The sequence below is a fragment of the Dermacentor variabilis genome, chromosome 10 (assembly GCF_050947875.1).
Source record: "Dermacentor variabilis isolate Ectoservices chromosome 10, ASM5094787v1, whole genome shotgun sequence".
NCBI lineage: Eukaryota > Metazoa > Arthropoda > Arachnida > Ixodida > Ixodidae > Dermacentor > Dermacentor variabilis.
The window spans coordinates 86,142,679-86,160,842 of NC_134577.1; the positions used below are offsets into that span (position 1 = coordinate 86,142,679).

At 47.1% G+C, this 18,164-nt stretch overlaps 1 long non-coding RNA gene across 1 annotated transcript in view; it reads right to left on the reverse strand.

Annotated features, from left to right (window-relative positions):
* LOC142559632 (uncharacterized) overlaps window positions 1-18,164 on the reverse strand; it is a 119,599-nt gene that overhangs the window by 19,930 nt on the left and 81,505 nt on the right. The window contains exon 3 of the long non-coding RNA XR_012823181.1: window positions 17,863-17,939. This is a non-coding gene — a long non-coding RNA (uncharacterized LOC142559632). The remainder of the gene's footprint in view (window positions 1-17,862; window positions 17,940-18,164) is intronic.

Here is an 18,164-nt window from a genome sequence, read left to right on the forward strand (position 1 = left end):
GTCTTTTCGTTTTGTTATTCATGCATTTTAGCACGGAATTGAACCAAGATGATTCATGGCGCTCAGTTACGGTGATGGTAGGTGAATTTTTCAATTAGAGCGTACATTTTGTTTTTGAACAGTAGCGAATTAGTTTCAGGAGTGCGATCATGGAAATCGGTTAGAAACCAGGTTTGGGACGCACCAAGTTCACCGTTGATGCTTTCATAGTCCCCTTTCTCATAAAGTGTGATAGTTTTATTTATTTTTTTGGGGTGCGGTAAGTGATTGAAAAACGGCGTGTATTACTGAGTGGTCACTGATTCCCAGCAGATTCAAGAGCGCTATCAAGTTTTCTGCATGTGATGTTAGTATTAGGTCTAATATGTTCGATGATTGAGCATTCTGCCTTGTTGGGCTGGTGACCAGTTGGGTCAGACCAAAAGTGTGACAAGTATTCAAGAAATCGCGCGCACAAGAATTAGTCGTGTCAGATGGGTTCTGCCAATTAATTTCGGGAAAGTTGAAGTCACCTAGGACAAAGAGACAAGCGTGTGGAAGTTCCGAAGTTATCATATGAAGGGCGTTGTGGAAGGAAGGTATAAACGAAGCATCACTGTCTGGAGCACGGTAGCAAGTGCAGATTACTGTCGGCGGAAATTAGGCTTTGGAACAGATGAATAATATTTCGATGGGAGAGTCAATCGGCATAACATGAAATTTCAGGCTGTGGTGCGTTGCTATTAATACGCCACCGCCTCGTTTACCCATGCGGAATGCGGTCTGTACTTGTACAGTTGTACAGTCGTACAGTCTGTACAGTTGCGGAATACGGTCTATACTTCGCTATCCGTTATGTTCTCGTTCAACCATGTCTCTGTTAGTACGACCACATTGCTTTCTGTGGCGTTGATTAGGCTAGATAGAGCATCGCGTTTAGGCAGGAGGCTTCTAATGTTAGTGTAAAGGACCGATAGCGAGTTGGGAATGTTTTTGGGGTCTGTTTGTATGATACCTCCCAGGACGGAGCCCTGAGGAACACCGGGCTCTACAGGGGCAGGGTCCGAACTGATTCCATTAATATTTACTGTTTGATGCCTGAATGATAAGCATGCCGCTAGCCATGCGAGCAATGTATAATTTTTCAGAGTAGGTTTACGTTTCGAAAGCACTTTTTGGTGGCACACTCTATCAAAAGCTTTCTCGAAATCTAGAAATATGATGTCTCTTTGACTGCCCCTATCTAATGCTGCTGCGAGGTCATGGACAATCTCTAATAACTGCGTTACCGTGGAATGCTTGCGACGGAAACCATGCTGTCGGATATCAATAATGCAGTTTTCCTCAGCAAAAGTGGAAATATGTGTGATCACAATGTGATCGAGTACCTTCGCACAGGTACATAATAAGGAAATAGGCCTGTAGGAAGAGACAAGAGACCGGTCGCCGAGTTTGGCTATCGGTGCGATTTTAGCATATTTCCAATTTCGCAGAATACGTGTGGTGTGATGTCAGGTAAATGAAAAACCACTTTGTACTCTGTTTTGTGTAATATCCATCTGACATGCGCTTTTGATAGAGGTACATGACAACGTGGAGAAATATCCGTGCAAATGTTTAGAAACATCCACAAAACAATCGCGAGTACGCAATGTGTTAGAGCTTACCATGTGCACAGAATATGTACAAAAATTAAATTCTGCTGTTGCATCTAATACACACTTCAAAAACTGCATATAATTTCAATATCAAGCAACATTTTGAAATGACCCATCGATACTTCGGCGAGCAGAGTGCCCCACTCACGTAAGAAGAAGATGAAGGTTGAGAAGTTCGAGCTTCTTGCGCTGTTTCCTGCCTTTGTCGGTTCACTGACTACGACAGTGGCTGTTGTATAAAAGCAGTCAGTTCCAAACGCCCCCATTATACACGGTTCAATTTCCTGGTTCCCTACAAGTCTGGATCTGCACAGCCGTACCCTGCCTCATCTTTTCGTGATGACCAGGGACGAAGAGCAGCCGGTTTCTTTCCAGCCTTCGACTGGGGTCTGTTACAGCACCGTTAGGCAACGCGGCCCTGTTTTCTTCAGTGGAGCCGATGAGCAGGACGGGGAGGATTGATTTGAATCATACGACCGGCTAAGCAAGCACAAGAAATGGGACGGCACGCGTCAGCTCACCAATATCAGATTTTAGTTTATTGACATAGCCAATCTGTGGTTCCGCAACCAAGAGACAGACCTTGCTGCCTGGTTGTCCTTCAGAGCGATATTCGGGGAACTATTCGGTCGTCCAACCGTTAGCAAATTGCGTGCCGAACAGCGCTTGAGCGGCCGAGCTCAACAATGTGGCGTGACCTACACAAGCTAGATTGAAGATGTGGTCGGCCATTGCAAGCGTGTCAACACATCAATGACAGAGGCTAGCAAGATCACACACATTATGAAAGGTGGCAATTACGATGCATTTCAGATGCTTGTCGCTAAGAACCCGCAAGCGGTAGCCAACCTCCTAAAACTGTGTTCGGGCTACTACGAGCTCCGGAAGCAACGCAACTCCACTGGCGGTTCCTGCTTGCCCGAAGAAGCCATTTCGGCTTGAACACCTGCTCACGTTGCGGGAGACTACTTCGTGTTGCTCAACGAAATTAAGCAGTTCCTGCGCGAGGCGGTTGGGTGCAGCTGTCCCTTGTGCCTTGTACCATTGGTACTATCCCATCTACGCAGCCGTCCTCAATACAGCGCGTTGTTCATGAGCAAGATTCTGAGGTTCCACCCGCAGCCCCTGCACTACCGGTGACGAATCCGCTAAACAACGCGGGGTCCTTCGTAAGGCCTCGGCCTCCGCGCACGAATGGCGAAGACGCAGTCACACCACGACCTGCACCATAGCGAACTCCATCGTGCTAACAGGCACCTTTTCCTGCGTCGCCTCCACCTGCGCACCAGACTGTACGTCCTATCTCACCACCAGCGCCTCGTTTTCAAAACCCGTTGCGTAACCCTGAGAACCGCTCCATATGCTACTCATGCCTCATCTCAGGCCACGTAGCGTGGTTTTGCCGCCCGGAATGGATTTCTTTCTCGTGAATACTACCGATCAAATAACTATAGCTTTGCATCGACGCCTCAGAATCTTCGATGTGGTGCTCCTACTGACTCGTTCTCTTCGACTTACCAAAGCTTCAATGTACGCCGGTCGCTTTCACCACGTCGCAGTTCCTTTTCACCAATGCTGCGACATCGTCCTCAGCCTGTTCCTAAGGAAAACTAGAAGCCACAGTTGCGGGGGCAAGAACTGCACAGCTTTCGAACTCTTCAAGACCACGTTTGTACCCTTACAATGTTGTCGCCATCTGCGTCGAAGGTGTGCCTGTTCAAGCCCTTGTTGACCCTGGAACCGCAGTGTCTGTAATGATTGAAAAACTTCACCGTGAACTCCGAAAAGTAACGACACCGCTTTTTGACATTACACGGACCACTTCTAATATGTAAGAGGCATACGGCGCAGAGAGAAAGGAAGAGGACGATGTGCACGTATCGGTACGAATGACACGACCCCTCGATGTGCGTGACCCGAGTTGTAATCGAGAGAGAAGCGGCGCTGAGATTGGATTATCGAAGTGGCTCAGGGCCAAGAAGGCTGTAGCGTCAGCATCGCACTGGCGACGGGATCCATGGAGGTTCGGTCAAGTCCGGGATGCTGGTGACCCAAGGTGTGGCCGTCGACGTCAGCGACATTCGAGCGAGGCTCCATGGACCTGCTGCAGCGTCTCACGGCAGTGCCGGGCACTCCCGGCTAGGGCTTGTTGGGCCGACAGTGCTTGGCAGCCGAGAAGGGCCGCCTCCAACTCCTGTCGGGAAGGGGCGATGGGGGAGAGAAGGATTTCGCCTGCATGCCCAAACCATGAGCCGCGGCCGTAAAAACAAGGATCAAAGCGCTTCATAACCGCTCGGCACAGCATCGTGCTTGTGAAGAGCCTGAGTTCGTTACCCAATCCATTCATATGAACTGGTTAACGGCGGTGTTCGGCACAATAGTGCTCAGTAGTGTCTTTAATAGGAAGAACAGGGCTGTGATCTTCGTCAAGGTCCTCCCAAGTGATGCCTGGTGCCCGGTAAGTGAGTGCGCGGGCCACCTCATGGGCGGCTTCGTTACCTGGCATGCCTTGGTGGCCGGGGACCCATATTATTGAGCGATGAGTTGGATCGCAGTCGCGAATACAGCGGCGAAGAATTTTGTCGGCAAGAGGAGTGATCCATCGGAATTGAGAGTTACGAAAGGCTCCACGGGAGTCTGTAAGGATGAATTTAGAGTCGGGATGGGAGGCTGCGAGGGTGATCGCCACCTCGTCCGCATGTGCTGAGCTCGGTGCTTTGAACGAGAGGCCGTCCACTTGTGTTTCCTTGTGTATGATTGCAGCCGTGTACCATGCCCCCCTGGAGTGGTTGGGGCCTGCAATATCGACGTAGAAGACGTGTTTCGTAAAGCCATAGTGGCGGTGCAGGGCATCCGCCCGCGCTTGGCGCCGGCCATTATGGTCCTCCTTGTTCATCTTAGTTGGAAGGGGTCGAAGGTAGAGGGCGCGCCTCCACAGTTCGGGCACTCGAACCATTTCCATCGTATAGTGGTAATGTTTAATATGTAACCAGTCTAATAGGTGGCGAACGGACACGGTCTGGGCGAGACCCGTTTATTGGTTAACGAGATTCGCCTCGCGAAGTTACTGATAGGTGTTCACCTTCCCTAAGGCGAGAAGACGCGCTTTGAAAGTCGAGATCAGGAGGTCGAGGGTTCTCTTGAGCAGTTTGCGGAGTACTACCTCCAAGCAATTTTAGTCATGTCTCCGTAAGCGTGGGTATGGGGCCGAGTACAGTACTCTACTAGTTACGAAGGCGTGTGCGAGCCGCACCGCATCCTTACTTCGCAACCCTCCTCACTTGTTGGAAATGCGGTGAACCATCCGGCCCACATGGTTGCCGACCTTGCGGAGTTTGGCAAGAGTTGTGTCTGCCTTGCGATGTTGATTAATGAAGGGACCGAGTTTTCGAATCTCCTCAGCTTCTAGCATGGGGCCACTGATGGAGAGAAAGCTGAACTGAGATTTCGCATTTCGGGGAAGGTCGAATATGCACACATTGAGACTTAGGCGGGGTGCAGTGGAGGCCGCAGTAGGTGGCATACTGGTCTATTATGCTCGCCGCAGCTTGCAGGCATTCCTCCATCTGTCCTATGTTTCCCGTAGTGGCCCAGATGGTGATTTCGCCGACGTACAGCGGACGCTCAACACCATCGACACCCGCCAGCTGTGCCGGGAGGTGTGTCATGTCAATGTTAAAGAGAAGCAGGGACAACACAGCACCTTGTAGCATGCCCCGTGTTCCCATCTCAAAGAGGCCGTACTCGGTATGTTGTAGGCGTATATAGGGCAAGCGGTCCGTTAAAAAATGTTTGATGTAGTTTAATGTACGAGCGTCGCGGTTGGTCTCGCTAAGATGCTAAGATGTGCGACGGCGATCTTAACATTATCAAAGGCACCCTTGATGTCGAGTGCCAGGACTATCTTCTCGTTAAGTGGGTGTTCTATAGGTTCGAGGATCTTGTGATTAAGCTGCAAAAGGATGTCTTGTGCCCACTTATGAGGTCGGAAGCCAAACATGCTTTCGGCAAAGGTGTCCTTGCGCTCAAGATATTCCGAAAGGCGGTCACGGACCATCGTTTCCACGAGTTTCCCTACACATGAAGTGACGGAGATGGGCCGGAGGTTGTCTGTGTTAACCGAGTTATGTGTTTCTTGGTTTCAGATCGTGTTTGTGTAGGGTCTGTGAGATGCCTGAAGAACCGCCAAGTTTTGGGGCTGAACGTCTGTCCTGCTGCGCTGTTACATCTATATACCCAGTTAATGTCGGTGATCTGGGCAGCGTGCTCGGCTGCTTGCTGAGTAAGGTCAGAGATGCGAGTGCGGAGTTTACGATTGTGTTGCTGCTGCCGCCATCGTCTGGTTAGGCTGCCGCGTGCTTCCCAGAGGTGCATCACGCAGTGGCGTAGCATGAGGGGGGGGGGCTTATGGGGCTTCAAGCCCCCTTCCCCCCCGAATTTTTTTCGTGCGGTCCATGCACCGCCGGCCAAAGCAACCCCAGGCGCCGGAAATTATTCTGGATTTTGTCTACAACATCTTTTTCACGCTCGAAAAGCCATTTCACCGCGAAAATTGAGAACTCGGGCTGGATTTCGTGGAAACGCCCATGCACCGGGAGTCATATAACGCAAGCAGCCCCATCAGAGCACAAAGTTTCAAGGACGCCGCGGCATCTCGCGGAGGCCGCGGAATCCACACTCTATCATGGAATCCACGCAGCGCGTGGATGTCAATTCCGAAACTTTATGGGTATAAAGTTCTCATAAACTTTTGATGTGAAAAGTGCATTGACATTTCCAAACGAGTGCTTTAGATTTTCAATTGCGGAACTTTGTAAGTTTAATGCTCCCATAAATATTTGACGCCAAAGATTCATACCGTTTTCCGAAGTCGTACATCGGGCCATACAACGAGACAAGCCAAATCAACACACTCTCAGACAAGTTGACAAAGCCCGCAGCGAGGCCCGATGAGACGAAGCGTTGTGGTGGTTCATTCGTGCCGTGACGTCACATAAAAATAACATTTTTTTTACTTGCGCCATAGCATCCAGTGAAGACACTAAAGCCAGCGTAGGTGACTACGTTATTATTTATTTTTTCTAGTTTGACTTTTAATCGCGAGAACACATTCAGCCTTTTCCATTTTTTTGTTCGCGCTCCCCTACCCGCGGGCTGCCAGAGCCAACCAGAGCGCATGCGTTTATCTCGTGTTGCCCCGACCGCCGCGCGGTGCACTTCGATGCGCGTTCGGTTTTCTCTGGCCGAGTGCATTTTCGCCTGGCAGAGTTTTGGACGCTTTCTATCTAGCAGGTGAGAAAAAGAAACAATGGTCGCTCGCCCTCCAGAAATGACCCCTCCAGAAAGTCTTGTCTCGCTGTTGTCGGATACCGAGCAGTAAGCGCATGGTTCTTGGTTGTTCAAGCGGCTGGTGTTTTCTTCGATATTCTTTAATAGCCACATTAGTTGCCCAAAGTAGGCATTCGATTGTGACCAACATAATTTTCTTCTCGTTTTTTTTATTACGGTGCCCCCACCACAAAACAGAAAAAAATACGTTGTTGTGGCACAGGGTAACGTCGCATGGTGAAAGTTCTATTTTGTTACTTTTCTGCGCGAAGTAATGGGCCATGGGTGCTTCAGCTGCCAGATACTCTTATTATATTATTGCGATAGCAATTATATCGACACTCTAGGCGCATTCCTGCCATCTCCGTTGCCCTCATGTTCTGTATAAAGTCCAAGGGCGATAACATCGTGACCGCGCGCCGCATGCTGTATGTGCGAGTGAAAGCGTGGCGGGAGGGGGGGAATGGGTGAGCCGACGATGGTGGCTGTCTTGTGTGCGCAAGGGAGAAAAGTCAGGAGCAAGCGCGCCGCTTTCCGTCGCGCGCAATACATTGGGGGGGGGAGGAAGGAATGGGGGAGGGATCTAGGATTCTGTGAATCTGTGATTGCGCAACATGCTTACTTGCCTTGTTTGACCCATTATATACCTTGAATTTTTCTTACATACGTAGATTTACTGGGGACTTATACGTATGTTTAGATACCTTTTGCGAGGTTTTGTGCATACGTGCAGTGAACTTTGTTTCCAGTGTCACTTTTTTGCCCTTATACAACTTGTATCTTCGCATCTGTATATTCCATTGTCTCTTCGCATTTCTAATGTACGAGGGCGAGTCAAATGAAAATGAGCCTACCCACCCTGAACAATTATGGTTCTGTTATTTATCTGCAAAGCCTGTGCTTAGAAGACAGTCATCTCTCAATTACAAAAGTAACACGCAGGTGTGAAGATAAATGTTTTAATGCGCTCATACACTGGGTTGAACATGGTTACGTAACGTAATGGACGCTCCAGAAGTTGACCAGCGTGGTGCTGTGATGTTTGTGACAGCTGAAGGTGTTTCCCAAAAAGAAATTAGTCACCGTATGGCTGCCGTGTACATTGAACATCGCATTTCATTGGCCACTGTGAAGCGTTAGAACGAATAGTTCAAAGATGGACGTGAAAGATGCAAAGACGATTCCAGACCGGACCACTAACAAAATTGCATAGGTTGATGAGCTGATGACACAAGAACGGAGGATAAGCATCGATGAACTGGGAGAGCATGTGAACATCAGTCATTGTTCTGTTCACCGTCTCCATTCACGCCACAATTCATGAACATCTTGGTTATCGGCTCTTGTGTGCGCAATAGATGCCCAAGTGAACCACCACCAGGATACAGAGAAGGTCGGCGCTGCCTTTAGTCATCTAAGCCGGTATCACAATAAGGGTGACGATTTCTCGTCTGCAATTGTGATCGGAGACGAACCATCATGCCACTACTACGAGCCTGAAACACGACGGCAAAGCTTACAATGGAAACATTCGAATGCACCACCCCCAAAGAAAGCAAAGGCCGTCATTTCCGCCGGAAAGGTGTTGTTTAATTTATTTTTCGATCGTGAAGGGCCATTACTAACAGAATTTGCTAAATCTTGAGAGACTGTGAATTGTTTCCGATATTGTGAGACGCCGGATAGGCTGCGTGTCCCAATCAAGGACAAACTACGTGAATAATTGACGAATTGGGTCATCTTGTTCCACGACAATGCCCGTCCTCACGTCGCTGATGTGGTGTATACAAGACTGGCAAAGCTCAAGCGGGAAGCGCTGCAACATCGGCCATGCAGCTCAGCCCTGTCGCCTTGCGACTTCCACATATTGGGGCAACAGAAAAAACAGCTCAAGGGAACCAGATTCGTCTCGGACGATGACGGGAAAGTCAGTTGCCGAAGTTTTGAAGAAAGAACCCATGGAGCTTTATGAGACGGGGATTACGCGACTCGTTAGTCAATGGGACAAATGCATAAATGCTCATGGAGGCTACTTTTAAATAAAGTACCCCGTTTGTCATATATTCGCATTGGCTCACTTTCATTTGACTCGCCCTCGCATATTCTGCAGAACTTCTGCTTTTGATACATTCTCTCTGTTGCAACTATAATTTCGGCGCAATTGTTCACGATACACGACCGGTGACAGCTGCTGCTGCTTAATGCATTGGAACAAATGACAGCGTCATTGAGATTTTTCACTGGACGTTACATATGTACAAGAATGTGAACAAGGATCGTGAATGACAAAGTTTCATTAACATATTTGGCCTCGACTTGTTCATTTCATGGCCTTTACATTTTTCATATCAGCGACATGCACTGCTTTTCTGGTTTCGAACTGATGTAGTTCTAAAGTGCGTCTGATATTTTCTTTCATACTAAATAGGCAAGAAACATGGAAGCATTGACATCAGTTTGTTGGGCACAATATTTGGGCACAATATATTGTACATACCAGTACAATATTTTTTGAAAAAATACACATTTTACTTGTATTGACAGTGCGTAGCGTTCAAGAATTCGTTTGCAGCATCTTTGGTAATGGCAATGCAGTTATTATTCATGTATTTGATCCCTAGACAAATTGTTTAAGAGGAAGTTTTAGCTCGGGCCCAACTCCGACGCGGTCTATTCAGACACATGTGAAACGCAGAAACGCTTTTCTGAGATAATGCCTGAATCGATTTTAATAAACTTTGTTGCATTTGAGAGAGTAAGTAAAATTTTAGTGTGTGTCGGAAGCGGAATATCTATGTAGGGCCCGCTCTTTGTTTAAAATATTTTGAAATATTCGAAACTTCGTAAAAGAATAGAAGCACGAAGTTTACAAATTAACAGCTCTGCATCAAGAACAGATATCGTGGTTGTGTAAACGGCGTCCATTACACCATTCAAAGCGGACAAATTCGATATATTTATTTGTAATTTATGTCAATTGGTCATGTTATGTACAAGGGTTCTGCAAAAGCCGTATTTCCATAATACTTAATTTCTTGAGACTCATGTGTGACATCAATTTTGTACTTTGTACATGTATTATTATGTGCAATTCAAAGAAATGATATCAATTTTCATTGCTGATTTACAGAGTTGTAAACATCACTGTTTCATTTTCTAAAAATTTTCGATTTTTGGCACTTTTAAGTAAGCTATTGACGACCTAAATTGAAAATTCGAAACAAACAATCACTAGAATTTAATTTTTTCTTTTAAATTCAACAAACCTCATCAAAGTTGGTGAAGTAGTTTCCGAAAAAAAACGAATTCTCCTTCTACATGTATTTAGATAGGCGCATCCGCGTGAACGGAGTGTTTGCATGAGTCCGTGCGCCCAGGCGGAGTAGCCTTGTTCCAAGAGGGAAGTTACTGGGAGGGCCTGACGTAAAGTATTCAAGTCGGGAAGTTTGGCTTGTGGAAAAGGGCTATGTAAGGGTCGAGTGTAAATGACAGTGTTCAGTATGCAGTGGGCGCTACCCAGGGTGTCCACGGTGTTGATCCACTCTGTGTGTCGGATGTGTTTCCTGAGGGTTAGGTCGGGGCAGGTGTCCCAAGTGACGGAATTCCCTGCACGTGTTGGGTGAACCGGGTCGGTTAGAAGAGTGATGCGCAGCGTAGATAGAACCCGCCACCTTACGACCACGCCGCTCTTCCTTGCGATAGCCCCACATGGGACAGGGGGCGTTAAAATTGCCCACTTTCATCAAGGGATCGTGACCTGCGATCCTTACCGCTGCGCTAAAGATGTTAGAAAAAGTGACGTTTTTTTTTTTAGTTTCGGAGGGCAGTACATATTATGTACGTGTACGGGGCTATCTGTTCGCTCCAGGGGGAGCGCGGAGACCACCACGTACGAATATTCCAGATTTAGGTCAAGATCAATCTCCTGCGACGTGTAACCTTTATTCACTAGGATACAGGTGAACGGGTCTCGCTGAAAAGCGTTATAGCCCGAGAGCTTAACCGCAGCCCCGGTTTCTTGCAGCGCAAGGACTGCGGCGGGGTATTCGAGATTGTCAATGTATGCCCTTACGTGGGCATGTTTCATCCTGTCTTTGAAACCCAGACAGTTCCACTGTACGAGAGAGCTGGTTCTCTTTGCGGGGGGCGCCGCCCTTTAGGGGGTTGATTGAGAGGGGACGCAGCCATGTTGATTTGAAAGGAGATCGCCTTGGAGAATCGGTCCAGGTTCCATCGCCTGCAGCGGGAGCGATTCCGGCTCCTCCAAGAGTTCAGTTAGATCGATGGGTCGGGTAATTTTGATAGGCGATTCGCGTCTTTGAGGAGTCGCGTTCGGCGGAGAAGCCGGGGTTTGACTCTAGCCACGTCTTAATGTTGGCCGTCACGGCAGCCTTCACCCGTCGTGACGGCCAACATTATTTTGGCAAAACATTAACCGCCGTGACGGCCAACATTAAATTTAGCAAAATATTGATATCTGAGTCATTAATTATACGACCAAATTAATTAATTTATTAAGTAATTAATGGAGGGCGGTGAAATGCACGTCAGAGCTAGAGGGTGTCAGGTCCGCCGGCACCACTTGCATCGGTTCCGGAGCTACCTAAGCAGGGGGCGGGGAGGGCCGAGCCGTTTCTTGCGCTTGAATTGTGACGTTAACTTGAGCATTTTGTGCCCGGAGAGTCTCGAGCTCGTGGCGGAAGTCCGCGACCTCAGAAGTAAGGGGGGGATGAGGAGAAAGCTTTGGTGGGGGCGAAGGTAGGGGAGTGCAGCGAGGCGGAGGAGGCCCGTCGCGGCTACCTACCTCGGGCTGAGGCGTATTCTTTGGAGCGCCAGACGCAGGGACCTGAAGAGCCAGGAAAGACGCCAGACGCGATCCAGACGCCCCTACTTTCCCCGCCTTGGAATGTAGGGGCGTCTGGATCCCGTGATGCTTTCCCTTTAGTTGACCGAGGAGACTTGGAGCACGTCCAGGCAAAGTGCCCACCGGTGGCGTAGGTCCGATTGAGCCTTTCGTCATCTTGTTGCTAGGCATGGCAGCTTTTGGAATGGTGTCAGGAGCCGAGGGCACTGAAGTCCGAGGTTGGCTTTGTTGACCGGTCGGGTTGCCTGGTTGTTGCAGCCGTCGGAATTTAACTCTGCAGTCTTACGAGCCTGTAAGATGACCGCCACCGCACACGATGCAGGAAGGAGTGCACTCGTGCGGCGCCACGTTGCCGCCTTCGAGAACTGCGACGGTTTCGCCACAGCGTCCACAACGATTGCCTTGAGGATTCGAGCATAAATCCGGAAGGTGACCGATAGTGCCGCACCGGAAACACGCGGGAATAGTCCGCTTATATTCGCGCACCACAGTCACCACACTGTTAAAGTGCGCGTAACGCGGTACTTTGTGTCCCACGAAGGTGATTAGGGCAATCGTCGACTTCCCCAGATAGCGCATGAAGGCTATCTCTCCTCCGCGCCACTCAACTTTAGATTTCAGGGTGGTAGAAGTTTCCTGCTCATGGACCGTATTAATCATCCTGCAGACTTCGCCGTTCCCTTTGGCGTGTCCGACCACCGGGATGGTGCCTTTGGAAGCATTGAGCGTAAGTTCACGAGCGAGCGCGTTCGCCGCAATGACGTCTCGAGTCGTGGCAATGACTACACTCTGGTCCCAGATGGGCCAGACACTAAAAATGTCCACCAAATGTGGATTTACACAGACAGAGAGCAAAGCACCAAGCTCACTGTTCTGCAGGGCTGTCTTCAGGGAGATCGTCACTCTGGGCTTGGTGACAATGGTGAAAGCTTCTTTGCGGAGTCAAGGCATAGCGGTGGGCCGCCATTTCTTCCATCCCACTGCTTGCGAGAGCTGAGGGTTGGACTTTGCAGGATTCGGAAGCACACAAACACCGGCACTCATGGAGAGTCCGTGGACCGCCGAGGTGTTCGAGCGTTGTGGCGTTAACGAAGTGCCACCAACGAGAAAAGGCCTCAATCCACTATCTCCTCAGTTGGGGTGCAAGTTTCAAGCGAAGACGGGGCTTCTGCGACGATTTCTGACCACGTCATTTTCTCGGGATCGTACCCGCGCCAAGTAGAGGCCGCCATGGTGGCCGCGGAGAACGGTGGAGATCGAGTCCGGGGCGTTAGGCTGAGTTGGGTGAAGTGGCGGAGACAAAAATGGGCCTAAAAAGCCCAAAAAGCGGCTCACCTGGTCGAGTTGCGGTATCTTCAGGCGCCGGGTTATGTGATCGGCCTAGTAGAAGCAACATTTCAGGGGGTCTCTTGAAATTTTTGGTAAACCAGAGGAAAATTGCCTGAGCCGATGTTAGGTGCGTCGGCTCGCTCTGCGCTCGCAGCGTTCGCACGAAAGAGTAGCGGCCCAATCCGGAATTAGGCCTAACTGGTGAGGCCAGGGTGCCACATCACCGACGGAGTTCGGTTTTCCGGCATCAGAGACGGACGAATTGACAGGCGAACACCAAGGCAACAACGCCTGCGGCGTCGGCGAGGACACCGACTATGGTGGAGATCCAACACCCATTGTACTCGGAAGATACGTGCGATGACGAAACGTATGTAATAAATATCAACTTAATATCAACTTCGCTTTTTTATATCTATGCAGGTACCAGACATCCTGAATGGAAATTATCTTTCAACATTATTTGAGGTCTTTGTAATGGTGTTTAAGCTGAACGTAAAGATATTTAATTTCTTTTACTTGAGCAAAAAGATTATTTCACAAATTGCGCCAAGTGCTAGACAGGCGCCTTTTGCCGCGTGCATTCTTTACAAGTGACCGCAAGAAGTTTCCGGCTTCGTAGCCTCGTGTCGGAAACTGGGAAGACATGAGTAAGGAAGAGTGAAGTAGAAAAGTGTTAGTTATACAATTATACACCATAATTGTAGTTTTGAAGTTTATTAAATGTCATATGGGTGTGATCGCGATTGATAGTGTTTCGAACCGGATGAGTAAGGTGTTAAAGAGTGATCGGGACTTATAGAAATTAGAGGAATTCGGATAGGGTTCATAGGGACTGATAACCTTTTATAAGAATTGGGTCGAATCTGACAAGGTTAATAATGACAGATAAGGATTAATAAGGGGCAGATCATGCCTCATAGGTTTGATAAGGATAGCTAAGGCTTTATAAGGGTCAGATCGATTCGGATGAGCTAATTCCGACTGATAAGAGTTGATAATATTGCTGTCAACTGTGATAAGGTTGATAACGCCCGATAAGTGTCTTATTATGTGCGATAGTGTTGATAAGACACATAATGGTTCATAAAGTTCAGAGCAATTCTGATCCAGTTTATAAGAACAGATAAGGGTCGACAATGGTTATTAAGGGACGAATATAGTCCGATAAGGCTGATAACAGCCTATAAAATCAGATAACAGATCGAGGAGAGTTTTATCGAGTCCCATCAGGTTTATGGGGACCGATAAAGTTTGATAAAGACCAAAATATGCTGGTCAGATCAAAAGCCAAAGGATGTTACAAGGAAAATAAAGAGCATATTTAATGAACTGTCACCGGCCTTACAACAACATTCACAACAGTTACAACATTCGTTACATCGTATGCCCAGAAATGAGCAAGTGTCAGAATGCTTCGACTTACTTATACAACTCTAGTGGCGCTTGCTCATAATTTTTTTCCTTTATAAAGCGAACAAATACTCTGCTTAAAAGAACCTAGATCGAATGTAGAGACAAACGAAACAGGAATCTGCCCCACACCTGCGTTGTCTTTAAATGCTTTGTACAGGTCTCGAATATTATCCATTGCACTGTTATGTTCCTCTCTGGGTATAATCTTTTGGACGGTCAAACGTAAAGAGGACTTTTTGCCTTTTTACATTATCATTAACATGTTGGGAATTTATGGAACAGCTACTACCGCAGCTTCTCAAAATTATGTCCGATAGTAGAAAATGAAAAAAAGAACACACTCACATATGACGTTTCAGATTGTTATACGAGAGAACCCTGACAATTATTTATAGAATTAGGTAGCTCTAAATTTGAGGGTGTATTGGCAATTTATTTTTTATTCAGCGGTCTTCTTTTATTCTTTTATTCAGCGGTTTATTCAGCTACTAAGATTTAAGCTCATGATTCGGGAATGCCTGCCAAACGCACTCCAGCCCATTCTTATTCTTCTGATTATTTCCGTCTCATGATCCGGATCCGCCGTCACTACCTTCCCTAAGTAGATGTATTCCCTTACGACTTCCAGTCATTCCCAAATCATGAACAGCAGGTTGCCGTTATCCCTCAAGAGAAAAGTATATAATAGCTGTGTCTTACCAGTACTCACCTACGGGGCAGAAACCTGGAGGCTTACGAAAAGGGTTCTACTCAAATTGAGGACGACACAACGAGCTATGGAAAGAAGAATGATAGGTGTAACGTTAAGGGATAAGAAAAGAGCAGATTGGGTGAGGGAACAAACGCGAGTTAATGACATCTTAGTTGAAATCAAGAAAAAGAAATGGGCATGGGCAGGACATGTAATGAGGAGGGAAGATAACCGATGGTCATTAAGGGTTACGGACTGGATCCCAAGGGAAGGGAAGCGTAGCAGGGGGCGGCAGAAAGTTAGGTGGGCGGATGAGATTAAGAAGTTTGCAGGGACGGCATGGCCACAATTAGTACATGACCGGGGTTGTTGGAGAAGTATGGGAGAGGCCTTTGCCCTGCAGTGGGCGTAACCAGGCTGATGATGATGATGATGATGATGATGATGAAACTTACATTGGTGATGCCAGAAAAAGCTTTGGCACTAGAGGTCCTGATTAAGGTAAAAGAAAACAACCTGCGCAAAGGTTCACTGTCGAAGAGATTAAGAGTATGATGAAGCTCGCGTTTCATCAAGACAAGGAGGCAAAGCTGATCTGCGATGAGCTATAAGAAAGTTTATGGGACTGCCTTCATGCGCTATTGCTAAGCGCTGGTTTGTCAATTTGAACCTGCCATTTCGCAACTGAAATTGTGATCCCTTGTGGAACGTCTGCTTCTGTCTCTGTGCTTGCAAATGTTAAAGCCAACCATGGGACATGAGGGAGTTCCTGCGAATGTGAGTGAGCTTAGAAGACCGGTGGCTAAGCAACAGGTGTTGAAATTATTTTGTTTCCTTGTAGAGATTCTTGTGCTGTAATCGATATGATCGTCTCTGTCACCAGACGCACTAGTCACCATCGTAGCGTCAGCTTCCGCGATCTTGGTCCTACCTATTACAAACAGTTTTCGTTACTGACAAAAGATAAGTCACCATTCACGAGTGTCCCCAATTGAGTGGCACTGGGAACCTCATGAGTCCCCACAAAATATTTAAATGCGTCGTCATATTACATGTCAATGGCATTTCATGCACTGCAGGTAAGGAAATGGCAAATTGGACTTCCTTGACAAGACATCTGTCCTTTGTAATGTCACGTTTTGTTTTGCCTAAGAAAGATCAATTAGAACATCAATTAGGGAGGGCTGTGTATGCAACTATTGTTGCAAACAGGCGGTTACTCCAAGCGTGCAAATATCTTTTCTTCCGCAGGGAATTAAGAAGTAGCAGGACAAGCGCCTGACTGAGGAAATTAGGAGGGTAGACGCAGAATTGTCGGGCACTTAGCATTTCCTAGCTGGAATTTTTCAATGTAATACTCAATACTTATCAGCCTACCCCCCGTATGCCCATGCTTAAGATTACTTCTACGAGACACTTTAGGCCATGAGAAGAAAGTACCTGATCAGTGTTATAAGATTTCCTTCTGCATTTATAGTTATTTGACTATTGACTGTATTTTCCACTTTCAGGTCTTTACTACTTGGACCCGTTTTTGTATCTTCCAGCTAAACCTTGTTCCATTCCAGCAGATATCTTCTGCTTCTTAGGCTCGACTAAGTAGTTTTCCCACAAACACAACGGAAGGAATTCTAGGGGCCTTCCTTTACACAGTGTTGGCTCATTATTTCGTACATAGAGAATAGGGGGAGCAAGTGAGGAAAGAGAAAAGCAGAAGCAGGGAGGTTAACCAGAATAAGTACATAGAGAACAATGTTTCAAAGCAACCCATAGTCCAGGAAAGACGCACAGAAAGACGTGCTATACACAAGCACTGCGTGTAGAGGTACACAGGTCAGTTGTACACGTCTTTCTGAGTACTCGCCTTTTTGTGCGCTATGAACTTCGTCATGTCTTACCTACAAGCCAAAAACATTACGTTCCTTGTTACTACTAATAATGCTTCCTTTTTCTTATATACGTTCTCCGAAACTGAATTTGATTAGGTCAATGCATTCCGCTACTTGGAGCTTACTGCAGTGTGGCTGATAACGAAAGCCGCAACAGCCATTTCATGAGCAGACTGACATAGACACTTTTGGTTACTTTCAAGGGACATTTGACGAAGTGGATCGCTGCAAAAATCCAGATATATCAAAAGTATGGATGGGATTGGGCTCACTAGTTTTCTGAGATTGGTTGTGTCTGCCACACTATGCAGACAAAGAAATGATTATGTAATGAAGTCCGACAGGCCATTACCTGTGCACAACGACAGAATACATTGCTCGCCATTTGGTAGCCAATGTATCTGCAACAGTTTTTTTACATGATATGCAGCTTGGCACATCATTCATTAGAAACCCAACCACCAGGCTACATAGGCGGTCAATATTTAAATTATATATACAATTTCTGTCATATACATCACAGCGGGCCATAGTTCCTATGTAGCAATTGGTAGTGTTGTCTAATGGTCTGATTACGTTGTGTGGAATACTTCAAAACATACGGTTCACTCAACAACTTGGCCTAATATAAATCAGGAGTGCTCGATAACTTTCCTCCCTATGTAGTGCATTTGCACTGAAGCGCTTGCTAACAAAATAGTTTCTTACTTGGGTCATCCCTGTGACGAATATTCATTGCAGGCTTCGTTCCGTTTATTAACTCGGCCACAAAAGGCATTTTTTTCCTAAAGGAGACATGTACAGCCTTAGGTTAATGAGCATGAATTACATGTTTGCTTATGAAACGCCCTCTACCAATGCGATTTATTGATTTCATGCAATGACATGAAGCGTAGCACACCGTGATTATAATACATGCGCACTGCAGGATAACTTTGCTCAATTCGTAAAATCTGATTTCGTCCTTCATCAAAGAGCACAAAATATGTCCGCCTGGGCTGGTATATTGT